The 23179-nt window shown below is 35.0% G+C and overlaps 2 long non-coding RNA genes across 3 annotated transcripts; one reads left to right on the top strand and one right to left on the bottom strand.

The window, feature by feature from the left end:
* Positions 1–3142: 3142 nt before the first annotated feature.
* LOC127791534 (uncharacterized) lies at positions 3143–14898 on the top strand. Its single transcript, XR_008020966.1, has 3 exons — positions 3143–3645; positions 4193–4276; positions 14732–14898. It is a non-coding gene; the product is annotated as an uncharacterized LOC127791534 (long non-coding RNA).
* Positions 14899–16807: 1909 nt separating this feature from the next.
* On the bottom strand, positions 16808–22915 carry LOC127791863 (uncharacterized). Of its 2 annotated transcripts, XR_008021002.1 has the most exons (4): positions 22422–22915; positions 17913–18004; positions 17607–17691; positions 16808–17214 (listed from the first exon to the last, which is right to left on the bottom strand). It is a non-coding gene; the product is annotated as an uncharacterized LOC127791863 (long non-coding RNA). The 2 variants fall into 2 exon arrangements; XR_008021001.1 differs by lacking the exon at positions 16808–17214 and having other exon boundaries at positions 17252–17691.
* Positions 22916–23179: the final 264 nt, after the last annotated feature.

Below are 23179 nucleotides of genomic sequence, written 5' to 3'. Positions count from 1 at the left end.
TCCTCTCTCAACTTTTTCTCTCTCTTCTTTATCCCTTTCACACCACATTTCCTCTCCCACTAAATTTCTTCATATCATATTTTTTATTACTATTCAATTTACTTTTTTATAATAATTTTTTAAAATTTATACACTTTATTGATCTTATGAATAGAAAATATAAATATTTACGCTTATAGTTTTCTTTTTTATCTTAAATTCAGATGCTGTGATTGTGTATTTCCTTGTAATATGAGTAACAAATGTTATTTTTAATTATCTATGGGATCTTATTTTAGAGACTCGCATGATTTTCTATTACAGATTTTGTTATATTTTAGACACTAGCATGATTCAGTCCATGGGATCTATTTTATCCTTTTTCATTGCTTCAAATTAATTGATTACAGTATGTATTATGATGCTTTCATTAAATGAACAAAATAAAATTTGATTTCGTTCACAATAAATGATGAGATTAAAACTACAACTCGTATAACTTAAATCGAATATATACATATAGTTGAACCAAAATCAATACAGATTTTAAATTGTATTGATAAAGAACTTAATTTTGATAATAATGAAAAAATGCAGAAAAATTTGCTGGGAGAGAAAATGTAGCCTGAAAAGAATAAAGAGAGGGAACATTATTGTGAGACAGAGAGAGAGAAGAGGGTTGGAAAAGTGTGCCAATAGAAAGGGAACGTTGAAAGAAATGCTACTTTCCGCATTGGCAATGACAAAGATGGGCTATCAATCATTGAATCAAGTTTTTATTTTTAAAATTATTTTCCTTGAAATTAACCCAACTTCAAGTATTAAATTTAATACTTACATCATGGGAAAAATATAATTAAAAAAATAGAATTGTTATTAAATTTTTATATAAATTGATTGAATACTAAGTTTTTGATGGCTACCAAAGATGGAATTAAAAATTATTATTAAAATTATTTTTCTTGATATTTCATTATTGATGTAGCTAACAATATTTATAAAAATGGACAAAGGCTTTGAATTTTAAAAAAAAGAAGAGAGATTCACGATTTAATGTTTGCACTGTAATCAAATAGAGATGTGTTTTTATAGAATAAAATAAATATATATCAATTACAATTATGATATAAAAATTTAATATGAAAATCACATAAGATTTAATAGATTTAAAAGTGTATTAAGTAATTTTAATTATCCTACAACTAAAAAATTTTATATAACAATATTAACACAAATTTATGATGAAAATAAAATAAAACTCATCTAATATTTAATTTAAAAATTAAACATAATTACTCGTATACAAACAAATGATAGATACTATTTAAATAGAACCAAAGAAAATAATTTTATAGAGATTGCAAAGATAATTTTGCTTTTTTGTGAGTTACACTCAGATTTTTAAGCAAAGATAAAAAATGTAAATTTTATAGATTACCAATGAAGTTTGTCTAAATTATATTGATTAAATTTATATTTTTAAAAATTAATATGTATTTCATTGAGCTTTATAATCACAAATTACTTTTTTTTTTCATAATTAACGTATGGTTATTTTTTTTATAAATTCTCAAAATGCCCTCCTCACTCCGGTGAGAATGCAAATGGGGTTTGAGCAATGGCCTCCAAATTCCCGCCCCCAAAATTAAGTCAATTAAATAGGATACTCAACAAAAGAAGTCTTCCAAACAGGAAAAAAAATCTTTATTTTACTATATTTTTCATTATATTTATAAATAGAGATGACAAGCTACACATTAATCTTCAGTCACACGATGAGTACAAAACTACCATGCTTTTGTCTTTTCCTAAAGACTATAAAATCATATCTAAATTTACAAGATCCATCTAAATATGAATAGTTCTGGGTTGCAATCCTTTTTAATCAAAATTAGATTTTTAAATCTGGGATACTGCCCAATGTCCCATTGCACCATCGGGTTAACCCCGCCCCACCAATTGCAAGTAGTTATCAAGCTTAAGCCCAAAAGCTAATTGCTCATGGATGGGGCCGAAAGAGCCAGGCCGAATCTCTCATTTATATGTTGCAAGCTCCTTTTGTAGCTAGAGAAGGCCAAGATAGCAAATGAGCGACCAACCAAACACCAGGCTGAACCAGAGATCAATTCAGCTCGCATTGCTTATTTACTGGGCACCATCAAGAAATTTGTCGAGTCACTGAAAATATACCATTAATCTCTTCATAAAATAGTATTTTATGTAAAAATCATTCATAAATGCCATTGAAATGGGCCAAAGTAAAGATCATTCATAAAGTAAACTTAATTTTACTAAGTAGCTCGGAGCCAACTACAAATGGAATCAAAATGCCATCGAAATGGGACTAAGAATTACAAAACTTAACCCCAAAGTGGAAACATCTCAAACCCGTTTTTTCTTTCTCAATTTATGTCGTTCGCCATGTAACACCCGAGAATAATTTTGAGGATAAAAAAATGATGTTTGATAAAGGGCATAATTGGAATTTTGGAAAAAATAAGACTATAGGGCACACTAACACAGCTTTGGACGACCAAATTAATCAGAGGGAGTACCTCGGACCCTAGATAGCCAAGGAAAATGGTATAGTATCGACGAGCAATTAAAATTATGATTTTTAGTGATGAAAGAAATGAGATCGGGAACAGTTTTCGGTACAGCAAAAATACAACTGCCAATTAGGTCGTATTACCGAATTGCTGTAAACGACATCCAAAAAGTTAATGGAGAGTGTCAAGGACTAGTATTCGATGTATAGAACAACCCTTAAGAGGTTTCAGGTTAAATCGAGTGGATTTGAGGTCAAATAAATCAGTCGGGCCTAAGTGTAATTTTCTAAAATGCCCGAGGGAGGTCAAAACGGTAAATTTTCAGAAATTTCAAGGGAGAAATGAGAAGTCCTAATCTTGAGGGTCTTAGTGAGGGTACTAAAGAGATCAGGGGCTTGAGGGTAAGGGCCAAAATGCAAAAGAGAAATTTCAAAGGACCAAAGTGCAATTTTCAAAAAATTGTACAAGCATGGCCGATTTGGCCATAGATTTGGCCAGAAAATCCAGCCATTTGGCAGCCTAGGATCATCAGGGCATGGCCAAGGACTGTCCTGGTGGCGTGTAGGAGGAGTTTTGGCTGAAAATCGGCCACGTGGGGGTCGAATTTGGCTATAAATAGCCAAGGGTTTCAGCCGAAAATGAAGCATCAAATTGCTCGGTTTTGAGAGCAAATCGAGGGAAACCAATAAGGGGCTTTTGATCCTTGAGGGAAGAGGATCATTTATGGAGATTTTGGGAATTTTTGGGGTAGTATAGAGGGTGTTTTTGCATATATATACATTCGGCCGTATATATATATATACATTTTGCGTGAAATACCAAATCGGGTTGTAGAGTGATCGATCGAGCGATCTAATAAGGGGCTTTTGTTCGCAAGGTGATGGGTAACTGATCTGGAAAGTTTGGTGCCAATCGGACTTCGAATCGAGGGTCAATTTGATTCGCCGGAGTTCGGTGGCGGGATAGCTTCGGCCGACTGTTTTTGGCCAAATCGGAAGGCTTCCGGTGGTATTTTTCGAGCAAGATTGGTACCATTGGGATCGACTAAGGGAGAGGAACAGCCTGGTGTCGTCGCTTCAATTTTCCGGTGTACCGTCACGGGAGAAGATGACCGGAGGTATTTTTTTTTTTTTTTTTAAATACTGAAAATAAAGAAAATTAGAGGAAAAATAGAATTAAAGGAATTAAAATTCTGGAAAAATATCCAGAAATTCTAGAAAGATGAATAGTTTATTTTGATGAATTTTTATCTTGGAAATTTCTTGAGAAAATAATTATTTTTTATTTTTGAAAGGAAATGTAAATAGAAAATAAATAGGAGGAATTTTATAAAATTCTGAAAAAATTCCAGAAGTATAAGGAATTTATTTGATGAGTTTTCATGATTTTTATTGAAGTATATTCGAAGTAAATCGATGAGAAATAAATTTTCTCAAGGAAAAGTAATTATGGAAATTTGAGAAAATAGGAGAAAAATCTGGAAAATTTCCAGAAAATCCCATAGGCTTATAAATATTGTTTTATGAATTATTATGTAAAAATATTTGAGAAAATAGTTGTGTAGATATTTATTTTGGATTCTTAGAGAAGAAAATGGGAGAAAAATAGGAAAATTGTGAGAAAATTAAGGAAAATTATAATTGTTGGATAAATGTGATGATTAGGGTGCCTTGAGGGTTGAGACGAAGTGACTCGTGCGAAGTTCGAAGAAGGCACGCAAATCGAGGGGTACCGAAATATCGCCAAAGGTGAGTGTTCGCCCCCAACTTTGTTTTGACTTATGAGTGGTTCTACCAAAGGGACCTTGAGTGACATGTGAATGGTTTACTGTGAATGCTCATCCCTATGGCTTGGTGTATTATGGTTGTCCAAACAGTTATTTACACATGCATTGAATTTCGTACAGTAAATTGCATACATTGAGATGTTGATTTTTATGCATGTTATGATTTTTCGGCATTGGCTTGTTTTGTGTCGTCCATGTGGGACGTGGGTTGGTAACTTGTGACGTAGCCTAGAGTGACAACACTCGGGATGCGTACCTAGGATTAATGCTAGGTGACCCACTTGGGACGGGGCTGAGACGGACTTCACCCTACGGGACCCAAGTGGCGGGGTTGAGAGTGGACACCACCCCGGTTGTTGGCTCAAGTGGCGAGGCTGCGAGTGGACACCACCCCGGTTGTTGGTTCAAGTGGCGGGGCTGCGAGTGGACACCACCCCAGGTTCCTTTGAGCAATAGCATTAATGCCAAGGTGACGTCGATTCCGAGGATAGTACTGATGTGACACTCTTGGGGCTAGGGTTGCGTTGGGATTTGGAATGCTTTTGAGTTGGAGCGTAAAGCCTACAATGACAATGGGGTGATTCCCGGGTTCATATGCCGAGGTTGTCCCTCTTAAGCAGGACTGTTTTGCCAATGGGCCGAAGTGGTTGTGTCGCCTTTAGAGAGATTGCATTTTCCCCCGTTAGGGTTAAGTGCTATGTGGGATTTGATATTTTACTCTTGAGTAATGAAATGGTTTTGATGAATGTCTATATGAAAATCAATATATGAAAATCAATCTATATGGAAAAGCAAGATATGAAATATTGAGTATGGATGAAAGATTGATTTGTTAAGAGTGATTTGTTTCAAAATCATACTTTTGATAATCTCAACTTGTTTTAAAGATAATCAAAATGAGTTTTTAAAGAATCGAATAAGGTTGTTTTGAAAATTAAGTTTTTCTAAAAGAATAGTCGACTATCAGGTTTATTCTGTTGACTATGTTTCAAAATAGTCGACTGTTTTTATTGTTCTGTCGACTATTTAAGTATCTGTCGACTATTTTAACATCTGTCGACTATTGAGTAAAAATAGTCGACTATGCCTTTTGATCTGTCGACTATTTTTGTTCATGAAATTCAAAAATTTCTTCACATTTCAGCAACTGTCGACTATTCAAGTATGTCTGTCGACTATTGGATTTTTGTATTAAAAATAGTCGACTATCAGTATATGTCTGTCGACTATTCTTAGTTTTACTTGTAAAAATAGTTGACTAATCTTTTCTTCTGTCGACTATTTTGTTTATCAGATTTTACAACGGCTAGTTTTTGGTGCATTAAATGCTCGCCAACCACCCACAACGGTCCAAATTTCAAACATACCCACCATCAACTATAAATAGGTGGTTGAAGATGCATTAAAGGCTGTTGAGAAACTATTGAATATCTTGAACGATCGTGCCTTCACTGTTACATCGATTTTTACTTCTTTTCTCTCTGTACTCTCATTTAAGAGGCTTTGATATATACTGTTCTATTTCTTTTAAGCCTCGTTTATTTATTTAAAGAGAGAAATCTGTAACTAAGAGTTGTACTCTTAGCCTCTCTAATTCATTGTCTGTATTTCTTCCTAGCAGTAGCTAGAGGGCCCATTAAATTGGGAGGTTGTACATTGCCTAGTCAAGGACTAGAGGACCTACTCATATTGAGTAGGGGGTTGATAGTGATATTGGTTTTAAAAATCCTTAGTGGATAACTAAGGTAGTGGATTAAGCTTGGAAGGCTGAACCACTATAAATCTGTGTCTTCACTGCTCTTCATACTTTCTCCTTTAAGCTTGCATTGTTGCACTTTTGACTTTGTGTAATCTTCAATAAGACCACATCATTATTCCTCTTCAAAAAAAAAAAAATAAATAAATACTTTCACTTTCCAAAAGAAATTTTTTTTCTTACCAATTCACCCCCCCCTCTTGGTGGATATCACATCAGCTCAATTCTATCAATTGGTATCAGAGCGTGGTTCCCATTGTTTTCAATTAGGTCTAACAACCTAGGGTCAAGATCCACATAATGGCATACTTTCCTAGCTCCTCTCATCATGAAGGACAGAGTACTTCTCGTCCACCTTATTTTGATGGTACTAACTACAATTACTGGAAAGCTAGAATGAATATCTATCTTATGCAGGACTCAAGTCTTATGCAAGCTATTAAGAAAGGAGTCACCTTGGCTGACATGGAAAAGATGGACAAATGGACAGCTGAAGAGAGAATGAACATGGAGACAAATGCAAAAGCAATGAACACATTGATTTGTGCACTATGCCCAGAGGAATTCAACCGAATATCAACATGCAAAACAGCAAAGGAAATTTGGGATAAACTAGAGGTAACTCATGAGGGTACAAACCAGGTAAAAGAAACAAAAATAAATATTCTGGTTCATGACTATGAATTATTTACTATGAAAGAAGATGAATCCATTAAAGACATGTACACCAGATTTAATGATATTGTTTCAACTTTAGAGTCTCTAGGAAAAACTTTTACAAATGGTGAAAAAGTTAGGAAGATTCTAAGAAGCTTACCTAGATCATGGGATCCTAAAGTCACTGCTATTACTGAGGCAAAAGATTTAGACAAACTTGAATTTGATAATCTACTAGGATCACTAATGACTCATGAAATCATGATGAAACGAAGTGATAATGCTGAACCAAAGAAAGATAAGAATGTAGCCTTTAAAGTTGAAAAGGAAGAAAAAGACTCTCAGGACAGTGAAGATGATGATTTTGCTCTGTTAGCTAGAAAATTTAAGAAATTTATGAAGAAAGGTAGGTTTAATCAAAGGAAGACATTTCGGAAAGAAAAAGATCAAAAAGAGTCTAATCCATCTAATGAGCTTCGATGTTTTGAATGTAAGAAGCTAGGTCACATTAGAAGTGACTGCCCCCAACTGAAAAAGATGGATCGCAAGGAAAGGAAAATGAAGAAAAAGGCTCTAGCTGCATGGGGTGAAGAAGATCTCTCATCAAGTGATGAGTCTCAAGATGATGAAGTTGCCAACATTTGCTTTATGGCCAATATTGAGGATGAGGTAAACTCTCAGCATCCTAATCTATCCTCTGACTTTACTTTTGAAGAACTTCATGATGCATTTAATGACTTGCTATGTGAATGTGAGCATATGAATGAGAAAAATATTGATTTAAGAAGAGAATTAAATTCCTTAGAAAATGAGGTAAAAAATCTGAATGTTAAAATAGAATTGTTAGAAAATGAAAGAAACAGTTTAAGTGCTGAAAAGGAAAATCTTTTGAAAGAAAACAAAGACATGAAGGAATCGTTAGAAAAGTTGGTTGAAGGTAAAAATAAACTAGAAATGATACTTGGAGCTCAAAGAAATTTTGGAAATAAACAAGGAATTGGATTTGATCCATTCCAAGCAAGCTCTAGTAAAACAGTGTTTGTTAAAGCAGTAAACCAAAAATTTATTCAAAGAAAACCATTTTTCAAACCAAAGTTTTCAAAAAGAGGTATTACCTGTCATTACTGTGGAAAAGATGGTCACTCAATTAACAAATGTTTCATACGAAATTTTCCTCAAAAATTCAAACAAGTTTGGGTTCCTAAAGATGTAGTATCTTCTAACAAGAATGGACCCAAGAAGATGTGGGTACCAAAGGGAACAACGTGAATGATTTCTTGTGTAGGCTGCATTGGTTTCAAATGATCCAAGGAGCAAGTGGTTCCTTGATAGTGGCTGCTCAAGGCACATGACAGGAGATCAAGATCTTCTCAGCAATATTGTTCTCAAGGAAGGAGGTAAGGTTTTCTATGGTGATAATTCTCAAGGTAAGATTATAGGTATGGGTTCTATTTCTTTTGAAAATATTACTTTAGAGAATGTGTTTCTTGTTGATGGTCTTAAACATAATTTGATTAGCATTAGTCAACTGTGTGATTTAAACTATGAAGTTTGTTTTGATGCTAACTCTTGTAAAGTTGTGTGCTCTAAGTCAAAAGAAATAAAATTAAAAGGAAATAGAGTAGGGAACATCTATCTCACATTCCTAGAATCTCCTAAAATGGAAAACTGTTTAGTTACAAAGTCATCTCAATATTCTTGGCTGTGGCATAATAGGTTAGGGCATGCTAGTATGAACCTAATAAACAAGTTAGTAAAACATGATCTTGTTATTGGATTGCCTAAGCTTAAATTTGAAAGAGATCACATTTGTGGCACTTGCATGAAAGGCAAACAAATCAGTATATCATTCAAACCAATAAATGAAATATCAACATCTAGACCTCTAACACTACTTCACTTAGACCTATTTGGTCCAATGAGGACTCTAAGCTTAGGAGGTAAACAATATGTTTTAGTTATAGTAGATGATTATTCTAGATTCACATGGGTAATTTTTCTTGCATCTAAAAATGAAACATTTAAGTCATTTGAAATTTTTAGTAAAAGAATTCAAAGAGAAAAAGGCTTTTGTATTTCAAGAATTAGAAGTGATCATGGAGGAGAATTTGAAAATGAATCATTCAAACTGTTTTGTGAAGAAAATGGAATAGATCATAACTTTTCTTGTGCTAGGACTCCTCAACAAAATGGTGTAGTAGAAAGAAAGAATAGATCTTTACAAGAAATGGCTAGAACAATGCTTTGTGATAAAAACCTTCCTAAGTACTTTTGGGCAGAAGCTGTGCATACTGCCTGCCATATTTTAAATAGAGTTTCAATGAGGCCTTTATTGAAAAAGACTCCATATGAATTATTTAAAGGAAGAAAACCCAACATAAGTCATTTTCATGTGTTTGGTAGTACTTGCTATATTCTCAACAATGGAAAAGAATCTCTAGGTAAATTTGATGCTAAAAGTGATGAAGGTATATTCTTAGGTTATTCATCTCAAAGTAAAGGTTATAGGGTATTCAACAAAAGAACCCTAGTGGTAGAGGAAACAATCCAAGTTATAGTTGATGATATTAGCCTTGAGGTTCCAAAACCTAGAGAAGATGGTGAAAATAATGTAACTCAAAATTTTGAAAAACTTTCTATAAGACAAAGTGAGTCTAATGCTCAAGAAAACGATTCATTTGAAGAAGATCAAGAATATCAATTTGAAAAAGAACCAACATTTCCAAGAGAAAGGAAATATGTCAAAATGAATGAAATCTTAGGAGATCCATCCAAAGGCATTAGAACTAGATCTTCCATTAGGAATGAATGCCAATATGCTGCCTTCCTATCTCAAGTTGAACCCAAAAATATCAAAGAAGCTTTAGAAGATGAAAATTGGATTATTGCCATGCAAGAAGAACTAAATCAATTTGAAAGAAGTGAAGTTTGGAAACTAGTGCCAAGACCAAAGGATTATCCTATTATAGGCACAAAATGGGTATTTAGAAATAAGATGGATGAAAATGGAGTTGTAACTAGAAACAAAGCAAGGTTAGTGGCTCAAGGTTATAGTCAAGAAGAAGGTATAGATTATGATGAAACTTATGCCCCTGTTGCTAGGTTGGAAGCCATAAGAATGTTGTTAGCATTTGCTTGTTTCAAAAACTTCAAATTATATCAAATGGATGTTAAGAGTGCTTTCTTAAATGGGTATATTAATGAAGAAGTTTATGTAGAACAACCCCCGGGATTTGAAAATCACAAATATGAAGACCATGTGTTCAAATTATCTAAAGCTTTATATGGTCTAAAACAAGCCCCTAGAGCTTGGTATGAGAGACTCAGTAAGTTTCTCTTAGAAAAAGGATTTAAAAGAGGCCAAATAGATACAACATTATTTATAAGAAGTCATGATAAGGACATATTATTAGTTCAAATATATGTGGATGACATCATTTTTGGATCTACAAATAAATCTCTTTGTGATCAATTTGCAATTCTTATGCAAGGAGAATTTGAGATGAGTATGATGGGAGAACTTAAGTACTTTCTAGGATTGCAAATAAAACAAGAAGAAGAAGGTATATATATTTCTCAACAAAAATACATAAGAGATCTTCTCAAAAGGTTTGATGTTCAAGATTGTAAACCTATGTCTACACCTATGAGTAGTTCTCAAAGCCTAGATAAAGATGAATTAGGGAAAGCTGTAGATAACAAGCTGTATAGAAGTATGATTGGCTCTCTGCTTTATTTAACAGCTAGTAGACCTGATATTATGTTTAGTGTGTGCTTATGTGCTAGGTTCCAATCTAATCCCAAAGAATCTCACTTGAAAGCAGTTAAAAGAATTTTGAGATACCTAAAAGGATCTACAAATCTAGAACTATTTTATGCAAAATCAAATATCTTTAAACTAGTAGCATACACTGATGCAGATTATGATGGATGTAAAATAGATAGAAAAAGTACAAGTGGTTCTTGTCAATTCTTAGGAAATTGTTTGGTATCATGGTCAAGTAGAAAACAAAATACAGTGGCTCTATCATCTACTGAGGCTGAGTATGTAGCAGCTGGAAATTGTTGTGCTCAAATATTATGGATGAAATACCAAGTAGAGGACTATGGCATAAGGCTTCAAAACATCCCAATAAAATGTGACAATACTAGTGCTATAGCTTTAACAAAAAATCCAGTGTTTCATGCAAGAACTAAACATATAGAAGTAAAACATCATTTTATTAGAGACCATGTTCAAAAAGGAGACATAAGTCTTGAATTCATAGATACAAATCATCAAGTAGCAGATATCTTTACAAAACCTCTTGATGGAGAAAAGTTTGAATATTTTAGAAGTGAACTAGGATTAATCATAACATGAGTAAGTGTGTTGTGCTCCTTTCAAATGTTTTTTTATACATATATATTATTGAGAAGGCAAAGATTCAATTCTGTCAAATCAATTTATAAAATTGACAGAATGTTATCAAGCCAAAATTCATTTGTGATGGGGCATCTCTGCAAGCTTATCAATATTTTTCTCAAATATAGTCGACAGCAGTTCCAGCCTAGTCGACTATTCGTCTTGTGTTAGCCAAATATAGTCGACAGCAGTTCCAGCCTAGTCGACTATTCGTCTTGTGTTAGCCAAATATAGTCGACAGCAGTTTCAGCCTAGTCGACTATTCGCCTTGTGTTAGCCAAATTAGTCGACAGCAGTTTCAACCTAGTCGACTATTCGCATAGTGTAAGCCAAATTAGTCGACAGCTATATTGCATCTGTCGACTATCCCATCGCGCCTATTTAAAGACCAGGCGACTATCGGCCCTCTTTTATTTTTAAAAACCCTAACCGTCCGTATTGTCGTTTCCCTCCTCTCGAAGTATCGATTTTTCCTTAACCTAGTGCATTCGGTTATTTCGGTTTCTCGTGCTCCATCAAAGTGCCAAAGTATTTCATTTCATCCGCTATCCCTCGGCTCTATCTGTCGCTCGATCTCTCGGCCATTTCGCACGATTACTCTTGCTCTGTCTATCCCTCTTGCTCTGCTTCGTGTTTCAATCACTCCATATGGCAAGGACTAAGAACACAGACAAGGGCAAAGGCAAAGGAAAAGGGAAAGAAAAAGAATCGGGTTCTTCAAGCCGTCCTCCATCCCATCCGAGACCTCAAATCCAACTTTTCATTTCTGAAGAACAACAAGAAAGGTATTCCATGTACTTTGAGTCTCGTGAAGTCCTTGAGGGTCGTTATTTAGACTTATCTTTTCTAGAATCCATTGGTTTTCCCTACATTCAGACATTTAAGGATTTCGGTTGGTGGGATTTCTTAACAATTCATCGATGCATATATGAAGATGTGGTTAGGGCTTTTTATTCCAATGCCAACAATATCTTTCATAAGAGAAAATCGGATAAGAAGTTCAAGACTAACATTGGGGCTGTTCATATGGAAATCACCATGATGCTAATCCACGAACAGTTTAAAATCCCTTTGGATGGAGAGGACTATGCTTCCTGGACTCAAGATTTTCTTCAAGCCAGTAAAGAAGTCATAGGAGATGACTCACTTACATCTAAGATTTCTGACACATCCAAAATGGACTTGAACACTAGGATTCTTCATCTGATTTGTTGTCAAATGATTCACCCTAGAAATGGAAGTTTCTCTCTTGTTACAAGACTTGACTTGTGGTTACTCCAATGTATTAAGGCCAGGAGAAGGCCAAATCTGTGTCATCTGATGATTAACTTGATGGTAGGTGCTCTTTCCACAAAAACTAGGTCCCTTCCTTATGGTATGGCAGTCAGTCTTTTACTGGATCGTTTGGTTGGAGACATGGACAGTGCTAGAAAAGTATATCTAAGCCAATCTCAACACATTAGTGACAAGACACCTATTAGAACTGGCTATGCACACAGGGATGGGGAATGGGTTAAAGCAGACCAACTTGAAAGGCCTAGCAAGAAAAGAAGATCAGAAGGACCATCATCATCTCATGAAGACTTAGTGGTTCAAGGAATGGCAGATCTTAAATTAGATATATCAAGAGTTGAAGCCAGCCTACAAGAATTTCGAGAAGAAGTCAGGCTAGATCTACAGAGTCTTCATCAGCAGCAAGAAGATCTATCTTCTCAGATGGGGTACCTTATTCAGTTGTTCTCTTCTCAGTTTCCTCCACCTGCTGCATCTCCATCCATTCCACCAGTTGACTCTCCTTCCTCCGCTCAGTCTTCTCCTTCATCCATCTCTCCAGATGTTTAGATGATGCCCTCATCATACATTTCACTTTATTTTTACCTTATGTATGCTTGTTTTGGAAAATTTACCAGTAGCTTCTGTTATATGTTTTGTTGAACTCAACTATTACTCTATGAATGAATGTTTTAGTATTGACATTTCACTCTTGCTAATGTATGTTTAAATAGGGCTGAATGATCTGGTTGAATTATTTATGTGCCCTTGGTCTAAGGGGGAGCCTCAGTGCGTTTCAAAAAGGGGGAGTATTCTTATTATTTGATATTGACAAAAAGGGGGAGATAAATTGAATAATTTGATTTTCATATTTGTTTTGTCATCATCAAAAAGGGGGAGATTGATATTTTACTCTTGAGTAATGAAATGGTTTTGATGAATGTCTATATGAAAATCAATATATGAAAATCAATCTATATGGAAAAGCAAGATATGAAATATTGAGTATGGATGAAAGATTGATTTGTTAAGAGTGATTTGTTTCAAAATCATACTTTTGATAATCTCAACTTGTTTTAAAGATAATCAAAATGAGTTTTTAAATAATCGAATAAGGTTGTTTTGAAAATTAAGTTTTTCTAAAAGAATAGTCGACTATCAGGTTTATTCTGTTGACTATGTTTCAAAATAGTCGACTGTTTTTATTGTTCTGTCGACTATTTAAGTATCTGTCGACTATTTTAACATCTGTCGACTATTGAGTAAAAATAGTCGACTATGCCTTTTGATCTGTCGACTATTTTTGTTCATGAAATTCAAAAATTTCTTCACATTTCAGCAACTGTCGACTATTCAAGTATGTCTGTCGACTATTGGATTTTTGTATTAAAAATAGTCGACTATCAGTATATGTCTGTCGACTATTCTTAGTTTTACTTGTAAAAATAGTTGACTAATCTTTTCTTCTGTCGACTATTTTGTTTATCAGATTTTACAACGGCTAGTTTTTGGTGCATTAAATGCTCGCCAACCACCCACAACGGTCCAAATTTCAAACATACCCACCATCAACTATAAATAGGTGGTTGAAGATGCATTAAAGGCTGTTGAGAAACTATTGAATATCTTGAACGATCGTGCCTTCACTGTTACATCGATTTTTACTTCTTTTCTCTCTGTACTCTCATTTAAGAGGCTTTGATATATACTGTTCTATTTCTTTTAAGCCTCGTTTATTTATTTAAAGAGAGAAATCTGTAACTAAGAGTTGTACTCTTAGCCTCTCTAATTCATTGTCTGTATTTCTTCCTAGCAGTAGCTAGAGGGCCCATTAAATTGGGAGGTTGTACATTGCCTAGTCAAGGACTAGAGGACCTACTCATATTGAGTAGGGGGTTGATAGTGATATTGGTTTTAAAAATCCTTAGTGGATAACTAAGGTAGTGGATTAAGCTTGGAAGGCTGAACCACTATAAATCTGTGTCTTCACTGCTCTTCATACTTTCTCCTTTAAGCTTGCATCGTTGCACTTTTGACTTTGTGTAATCTTCAATAAGACCACATCATTATTCCTCTTCAAAAAAAAAAAAATAAATAAATACTTTCACTTTCCAAAAGAAATTTTTTTTCTTACCAATTCACCCCCCCCCTCTTGGTGGATATCACATCAGCTCAATTCTATCAGGATTCTCTTAGGCTGGTGCATGTCGGGATTTATCGATTTTGTATATGATTTTTCATATCTGCATGAAAACGCTTTTGAACTCTCACTTAGATGATTCAGCATCTAATTTGGACTATGTCCCTGGAATATTCAAATGTTCCAGGTGAAAGCAGTGGCGCCAAGGGAAAGAATATCATCGAGATGTAGCGACTATGTTTAGTTTTCGTAGTTTTTGTCCATGATTACGATGTTCAGAGGTTATGTAATATTTTGATATTTTCATGTGAAACATCGATTTGGTTATTGTAAAGGAATTATCGATTATATATCATTGAGGTTTCGATCTTGCTTCTGTTGATGCGATTGTTAATGCCTGTCTTAGTTTATTTATTATTAAATTTTAATATGCTAAGAAGGTACGATCGGGATTGACGGGAAATGATTATGATGAAGGTATATGTATTGAGAGACTTATGTTGTGTGTTTGATGTTGAAAAAAAAAAAAAAATATTCCCGAAATCTCGAGTTAACGCTCGCTTGGGAAAAGTGGGGCGTTACACGCCAGATGTAGTTTGCCAGTGTGTTAGGCCTCGTAATATCAAGTGTACATTATCGACAACCTATTTGATGTCGTATCGAAATTTTATCATTTCTATTAATATAACAGTATGTCATTGTAGAGAAGTTAAAAAAGATGCTAGGAGAAAAAAGAAAATTACCAATAACTTCTCCAATTTTTTTTGCCAATGCCACATCATTAATGTTAACAACATTAATATCATTAATGTTAACCAATGCCACATCTAATTAGCTATATGTAGCCAAGTTTAATATCAATATTAATTGGAAATAATTCTATCATGGTGACTATATGTAACCAAAGCCACATCTAATTTACCATTCAAATATAATTACTTGGCTTATTACCTTGTTTTAATTTAATTAATTAGGTTATATGGGAGAATAAGGAAGGTCATTCAAAAGATGAATTAGGTAATGTCTTGTTTACATTTCTAGAGAGTATCGCTACAAATGTGCTTGTAAGAACTTTATTTTACCCATTGGTTTTATAGAGGCTTATTGTAATAGAAAATGATATATTTTTGAAAAACAAAAACACAAAGCTATTTGATAAATTTATTTATGTTATTTTTTTATCATATAGTGACAAAACTTTCCTGAGTCCATGTAATATAATTTTATTTTTTTAACAGTTATAATTCTTTATAAAAAAAGAAACACATATTTCAATGAGCATATCATTAAAAGACCATCTTGGTATTTTCTTGTTTTTCCATTTCTTTAGGGAAAAAAAAAATACAGTAACAAGCTTAATTTTTCATTTGATATTATTGTTTGTGCTATGAGACTAACAAATAAGAGTTTCAACGGTCATGACAAATGTTTCAATTATATTTAATCCAGATTGTGACATGTAAAAAAAAAGAGATAATATTGAGTAGACAAAAGACAAAGAAAAAAAAAAAAAAAAAGATTTCAATGAACCTCAAGGCTTCCGATGCATCCAAGATGACAGGGGGCATGAAATTCGCATTTTCTTCCATTATTATATCTCTAACTAAACCATGCATCTGTTAAGTCATAAGTGAACATGATTAAAAGTTGTTACAAATAGTATACATTATAAATTTCTCATTTCAATTTAAAGAGCCTCAATGAAATTGAGTTGGTCATTTGTTTCTCTTTTCTTCAGTAAACACATATCCATCCATAAGTATAAATATATTACATTATATACTGAGAGAAGGAAAGATATTCAAGTTTACAAATTGGATGAATGCAGGGTAGGCCCCTGCAGCATCCCCTATGGGGAGAGGAAGGTGATATTATTATCCGCTGATATCTCAAGGAAACCAAAGCAGGTAGGCTTGTATTCTAAGCCAAAAGAAAAAGAAAAAGATGATTAAAATGCTCCATAATCTTGAACTTTATTCAACAGAATGCCTTTGTTACGATTTCGAAATAGTTGCTCTTCCAATATAACAAAAGCAATCAACTTGCAGAGTTTAGGAGTGACAACAGTGTAGGTTCTTCCTGTACTTTCTGATTGCATTTTGCAGAAAGTGCCCATCTCTTGGTAACTTGGCATGGTAAAAGATTAATCACTATTATTTTATGTAACTACCATTTGTAGCAAACTTGTCTCATAGAGTCATGCAACTATATCACTATTATTAGTCACTCATTCAGAGAATTGTACACATGGACACCATGAAAATCAAGAAATTTCAAAATCTTCTGCTCCATAAACAAGATCTACCAGCATAATTCAAATCAAATTATGTCCTAAAATTACAAAAATAAACAGATATTAAGAATGAAGGAGGTACATAAATCTCCAAGCATGAATAAATAACTGAATTAATTAGAAAACAAAATTGAAGTGACCTTACCTAAATAGACCATGCATTTGATTGGCCCGTCTTGTTTCCACTGCCTTTCTAACCCTAAGGGCGCGCACCTGACTCCTCCCTCTCAACTTTTACTTCACGTGGATAGGTGAGTGAATGCTGCCCTAGATGACCCTTCACTTGCAAACCTTGACCTTCCAAAGTGATTGTCACATTGGATGAAACTTCAACTGGTTGCTTCCCAATTCTGGATTCTTTACATTCTATAGTCTTCCTAATAAAACCAACACAAGCGATAGGTGTAAACACCCCGTCAGAATATCTCAACTACCCAGACTATTCGAACGGGAGAACTTACGAAAGGAGAAAGAATGAAATACAAGACAGAAACTATGTAGGAGCCCCTAATTAGGGACCCACAATAAGATGACATAATTGTCAAAACCCACTAAAACATTACACATCCTCCTCGATAATGGAAGTCACACTCATACATTCTTACTCATAGACAAACACAATAGTATCCACATGCTCACATAAACAAAAGTAACTCAATATTACACACCGCATCAAGGTCCATAAACCCAACATATCCCCTCAAGGGTACAACCTAAAACATAAACAAGCATAATTTAATATTACACACCACCAAACACCCCAAAGAACCTTTGATTAAGACGGCTCTGTACACACTGTTAACCCATGGATCCTGATTCACTTTGCTTGCCCTCTACTTTAGCCTTACCTTTACCTAGAATGATACAAGCAAACATGAGCCACAAAGACTAACAAGTATAATTGGAAAAAAACGAGCATAAGAGTCATGGGTATCAAGAAGCAAAAGAGACATGAATGCCATTTAGGGTACTTTCACATGATAAAATGATGAAACATGCATCCATGCTCATATGCAATATTTTAAAACCATAATCATGGGACCAAAGTCCAAAACCATGGGATCGAAGTCCGAACCTTGGGACCGAAGTCCATATCATAAACTTGGGACTGAAGTCCAACTTTGAGCTCAACACTTTCTCCACGGATATATCCTGCGGACTCGTCCGCTGCACGCATCATGAGGCCTTTACACATTTTTAAAAACTATTTTCATGCACATGCTTCATGCATTTTTATAACATGCATATTTGTAATAACTCCTCATATATAACTAACATGCGATTAACGAAACAATAAGCACAACAAGACAACATTCATGCAAGACAATATCAAACCCTGACATGTCCTCAATAAAGAATCATTCCGAAAGAAAGATAGAATGATAGAAAACCCTATTTGAAACTCAATAGGTATAAATGTAAATCATAGAATAATTTACTAGCAAAGGAAAATAACTTGTAAAATAGGAAAATGACTTGCAATTTAGAAAATTAAGAGGTGGGATCTTGCAATAACAAGAGATAGAGAATAAAACCTATAATTTAAAACATAACTTGAGAAAAGAGGAACTGAACTTATAAAATATGAGAAGAACTTGTAATTTAGTAAGAAAACTGAGATCTTGTCTCTTAAATGAAACAAAGAAGAAGAAGAACTTACGAAAACTAGGAAGAAAAATTGCCTTTAAATGACCGATTATCGTTTTTATCACACTCTCACTTACTGCCAAAATTCCCGCTCAAGCTCATGGCCAATTCCTCTGCTTCTCCTTCATTTCCTCCTTCAATTCTTTTACATCCACATTCTCTATTTATACTCAATTTTGCACTCAATTTATTACACTTCACTTAGTTTATTCTCTGCAAAGCTTAAAGAAACATCATCATGCTTATTTCTTCAATTTCCAAGGGTCATCATGCTTATTCCTTCAATTTTCAAGGTTCAATTTCCAAGGGTTATCATTCATATTCCTTCAATTTTCAAGGGTCATCATTTATATTCCTTTAATTTCCAAAGCCAATTGTATCAAAACAATGAAAAAGAGATATTATCTTCAATTTCCAAAATATTCCTAAATAAAATAATTAATTACCCATTTTCTCACATATTTCATAATGACCTCAAATAATTTCGAATAATTACCAAAACTTACTCGATAATTTTAATTTTTCTCCAATTAATTTCTCACACCCAAATTCACATTAATTCACAAATAAACGGGTCGTTATAAACTATCCTGGCATGTATACACAAGAATTAAGAAAGCGGAAGCTAAGCTATACACATGTATGCAATACAGGGGTACTTCGCTAGCACAACGGTCACATGATAAATAAACGAATACAGACTCATGTGTCGACATACATGAGACACGAGGAATGACCTGGCACAATTAATAATAATAGCGTCAATCCCACTCAAACATCATAGTTAACTAGGGCAGACGGAGGAAATGACAGGGACTGACAGAACTGCCTGTACACCATACCGACTTTACAGCTAAATGCTGACTCCCTTGCCCTTAACCCACGTTGCTACTGCCTGGAATGATGAAAAACAAAGTGAGTCGAGAGACTCAGTAAGCATAAAGGAAAGAAGACTGAAGGCTGAACATATCCAATAAACTCTCCCAGAACGTGAATCCCCAAGCACACACAACCCATGAGACGCCCAACACAGTATAAAAGCGTAAATAAAAGCACATATCAGTCCTTGGGGCCCACACAAGACACACGACACCCAAGTCCCATACCAACCTACCACTACCCTGAAAGGCAACATATATCTCCAACAAACCAGTGCGCATTGTCCCGGGTTGGTGCTCCTGTCACCGGCGTGCTTGTGTCGGTCCTCCCGACACCCGAGCTGTAGAATAGCCGAGCCATAGGCTCACTCGGAACGATCCTCCCGTCCGAGACTGCTGAACATATAGTAACCATACAATACACATAAAAATGCAATACCGTAATGAGCATCAACTAGATACACTAGCGCCCATACATCCAGGCATTAGGCTATGCTCCACCCACATAGTAAACCACACGCGATGCATATGCCCGTGCCAGATGCAGCCTAACCATGCTAGAATGTTCGTGTTCAAGCATACTCAATAGATGGATATCCCAACATGCATCTTGTACCATGTGCATATCAAATCATGAACGATAAAATAACATCTCGAATCATGCAATAAATCACATAATGACAAGGCTAGTCAGCAGTATCCGGCACCGGTCAAGGGTCAGTAACTAGGAGTGTCTGCCCGACGATCCACTTCAGGGCCGTACGATAGTCTACCCCAACGTCACCAAACAGCCAACCCTTGCCCCATTGCTCGATAGCCCTAGCTGACTCACACCTCTTAGAAACCCATAAATAAACCCATACATCTAAGAACCTTGTCTCCAAGTTGGGTTCAGCATCATTCCAAAAGAACTGGGGGCGGTACAAACCGCCCATAGGCTTTCAACAACTAAAATTCTAGAAAACCCGAATTTAATTTAAATTATACCAAATGAATAATAACTCAATAAATAACGCTAAGCGACAAATTGGAGTAAGGGAGAGGGTAAAATACAAGAAACAATGGGGATTTAAACGAAGATTGTAGGGTTTACAAAAGGGGTTTAGAGCTTGCCTTTTAATAGCAAATTCCCACCTCCTTACTCTGCCGCTGCACAAATTAATAATTTTTATTAATTACACAAAATTTCAATACGAGACCTATACGCGTATCTCCAATAATCTAGCTAATTCGGTATAAAATTGAGGCCATTACGGGTATAAGAGATCACTAAAATTTAGGAAGTGAAGAGGGTTTGCCTTATTTCGTAGATTTTGAGCCCTAAATGCCCACACACTGTAAAATAATAATAATAACACTAAAATAAGCTAAAATACAGCCTAAAAACAAGATTTAATCTGTAGAAAATGTTTAATACAAGTTGAATAACCTACCTCGCATTTCAGAGCTTTAATTGCATGGAGTAAAATCAAAATACATTGCCAAATTTGCCTTAAAATTCGTGAAATCAAAAGTAGCATGGGCGCACTAGCGCACGCCACGTGGCCGCAAATTGGCGCCCCAAAACGATGCCGTTTCGGCCTCCCCTTGCTGCCCAAAATAATTATTTCCTTCCCTAATGCGTGCAACCTCCCGCGGACTAGAACCCGCAACCGCGCTTGCCTCCCTCACGCCCACGTGCCACTCGGCCAACCATCACCTTCATTATTATATACACATAATTAAATTTAAAATGAATCTTCGCCACTTTCGCAAATCACATTTTAACCCCCACAATACCCTTTAATTACACATGCACCTGAACTTCCATTTTCGCTTATTCCACTTATACCCCAAACATTCCAAAAATTCATCTAATTAATTCCATCATTATTTTCATAAATATTTCTAAATAATTTAATTAATTATCCTTAATTTTTTATTTTCTCAAAACAACATAAATTATTATTTTTCTTTAAACCTTCAATTACTTAATAATAATCTCTAATTATTTAATTATTATTTTTTATAATTATTATTTATTTTGAAATTTCAAGATGTTACAATGGGAGTGCTTGAAACACATATCCCATTTCTTTCTCCCCAAAATGCCGATCTCAAGTTGCTGACATGAAATGAATACAACTTTCTTAAAAGTCAGAATTAATTTGGATCAGTTTCATTGGAGCAAATAACTATGACATTAAAGCTCTTTCTGCGTGGAAACTTTTAAGTCAGAACCAGCCCACGAGAGAGATCATTTATCAAACAGCTCTGTTCAACCCCTTACAAAATCAATTAAACCTGAAAAGGCCAATGCTACACAAAAGAGGAAGTTCATACCCTTCTCCAATGATAACTATAACCAATCATACTGGCAAAACTGGGACCAAAAAATACACCTAAAAGTTCGAGTGCCAAAAACAAGAACTAAGTGTGAGTCTAACAATGTAGCAATGATGCAACATTAGGTCCAAATTCAGACTAACCTCCCAACTCCCTTGATGAATAGCAACCAATCACATAATTTTGATCCCGTTAATGCTGCACTCTACACTGAAGATGCTCCGATCATCAACCAATCAAAGAGTAACTATTCTATCAAAGTTGGAGTTGTGAAATTTATTCCATTTCTCTCCCATTAATGCTATTATGAAATACCATAATTCTTAACTGAACCATAACAATTACCTTAACTGAACCATAACAATTACGGCCAAAAACCCACCCAAAGATTTTCTCAGAATTAATCTCCATTCCAATAAGGTTAAATGATGCTGTTCAGTATTCAAACAAAAGGAGAAACAGTTGCTGCGTTACCATAAAACTACTGAACAACAACCACCAAGCAAAAACCCTAAACCAGTGTTCAAGTAGATAAGACTGCATACCCATATCAGGAATCCATCATAAGAATCCAATTCATATTTAGGCGAATAAATTCCTCAGAGAAAATAACACCCAGAAAACCCGGTTTTGTGTTGAAATCAAGAAGAACCATCTCAGACTCACGATATTGAAATGACCCAAGTAAAATACATTACCAATTTAGACAAATACGATGTGCATATAACACTTACCAGGTTTACAAAGAAGCAGAGATTGAGGAAGCCATTGTTGGTAGCTTCGGGGCTGGAGTTTTGAGGACCCGTTTCTAGTACTCGACCAAAGGGGCTATCCAAACCGAATGTTATCTGCACCGGGCTTTGCTGTAATGACCCTGTTATCCTTGCTACTTGATCATATCTCCCTTATTACTCCTCTGTCACGGTGACCCCGGCACAGGGAAATCGAGCTTGATTGTTACAGCTGTCGCGGATACTTTTCCGACCAACGTTCCCCCTGTGTTGCCACCAACCAGGTTACCCGTTGACACGTTCCCCGATCGAGTCCTTGTCCCAATTATCGATACTTCTTCTAGGTCTTTCTTTGCCACTTTATACTAAATGTACGTTGGATTTGTATGCGCGTGAATATGCCACGGTTCCTAACCTAAGGACTAATTTTCTTTGTCACAATTTTTGTAATTTTTAAGTTCAAAATTGAATAGTTCTGCGACATTGTTGTTCTCAGTTTGGAGAACAGAGGTAGACTGGCTGAGGAACTGAAGTGACCGGATGCTATTGTGCTTAATTATGCCTGTGATCAGTCTGCCACCCTTGACAAGTTGAGTACTTTTTGGCTCCCGGAACTTCGTAGTAGAGGTTTGTGCTTCATTAAAGTTGGGTTAGCAAACAACAGTTTGCTCTGTTGAAGTATTTATTGATATCAAGACCATTTTGAAGAAAAAGCTGAAGAGTGTTGAATTATGATTTAATCTTCTCATATTCTTTCTACA

This window comes from Diospyros lotus, chromosome 15 (genome assembly GCF_014633365.1).
Source record: "Diospyros lotus cultivar Yz01 chromosome 15, ASM1463336v1, whole genome shotgun sequence".
NCBI classification, from domain to species: Eukaryota; Viridiplantae; Streptophyta; class Magnoliopsida; order Ericales; family Ebenaceae; genus Diospyros; species Diospyros lotus.
The sequence above is the reverse complement of the archived record's forward strand: the minus strand, read 5'-3'. Positions and strand labels throughout refer to the sequence as shown.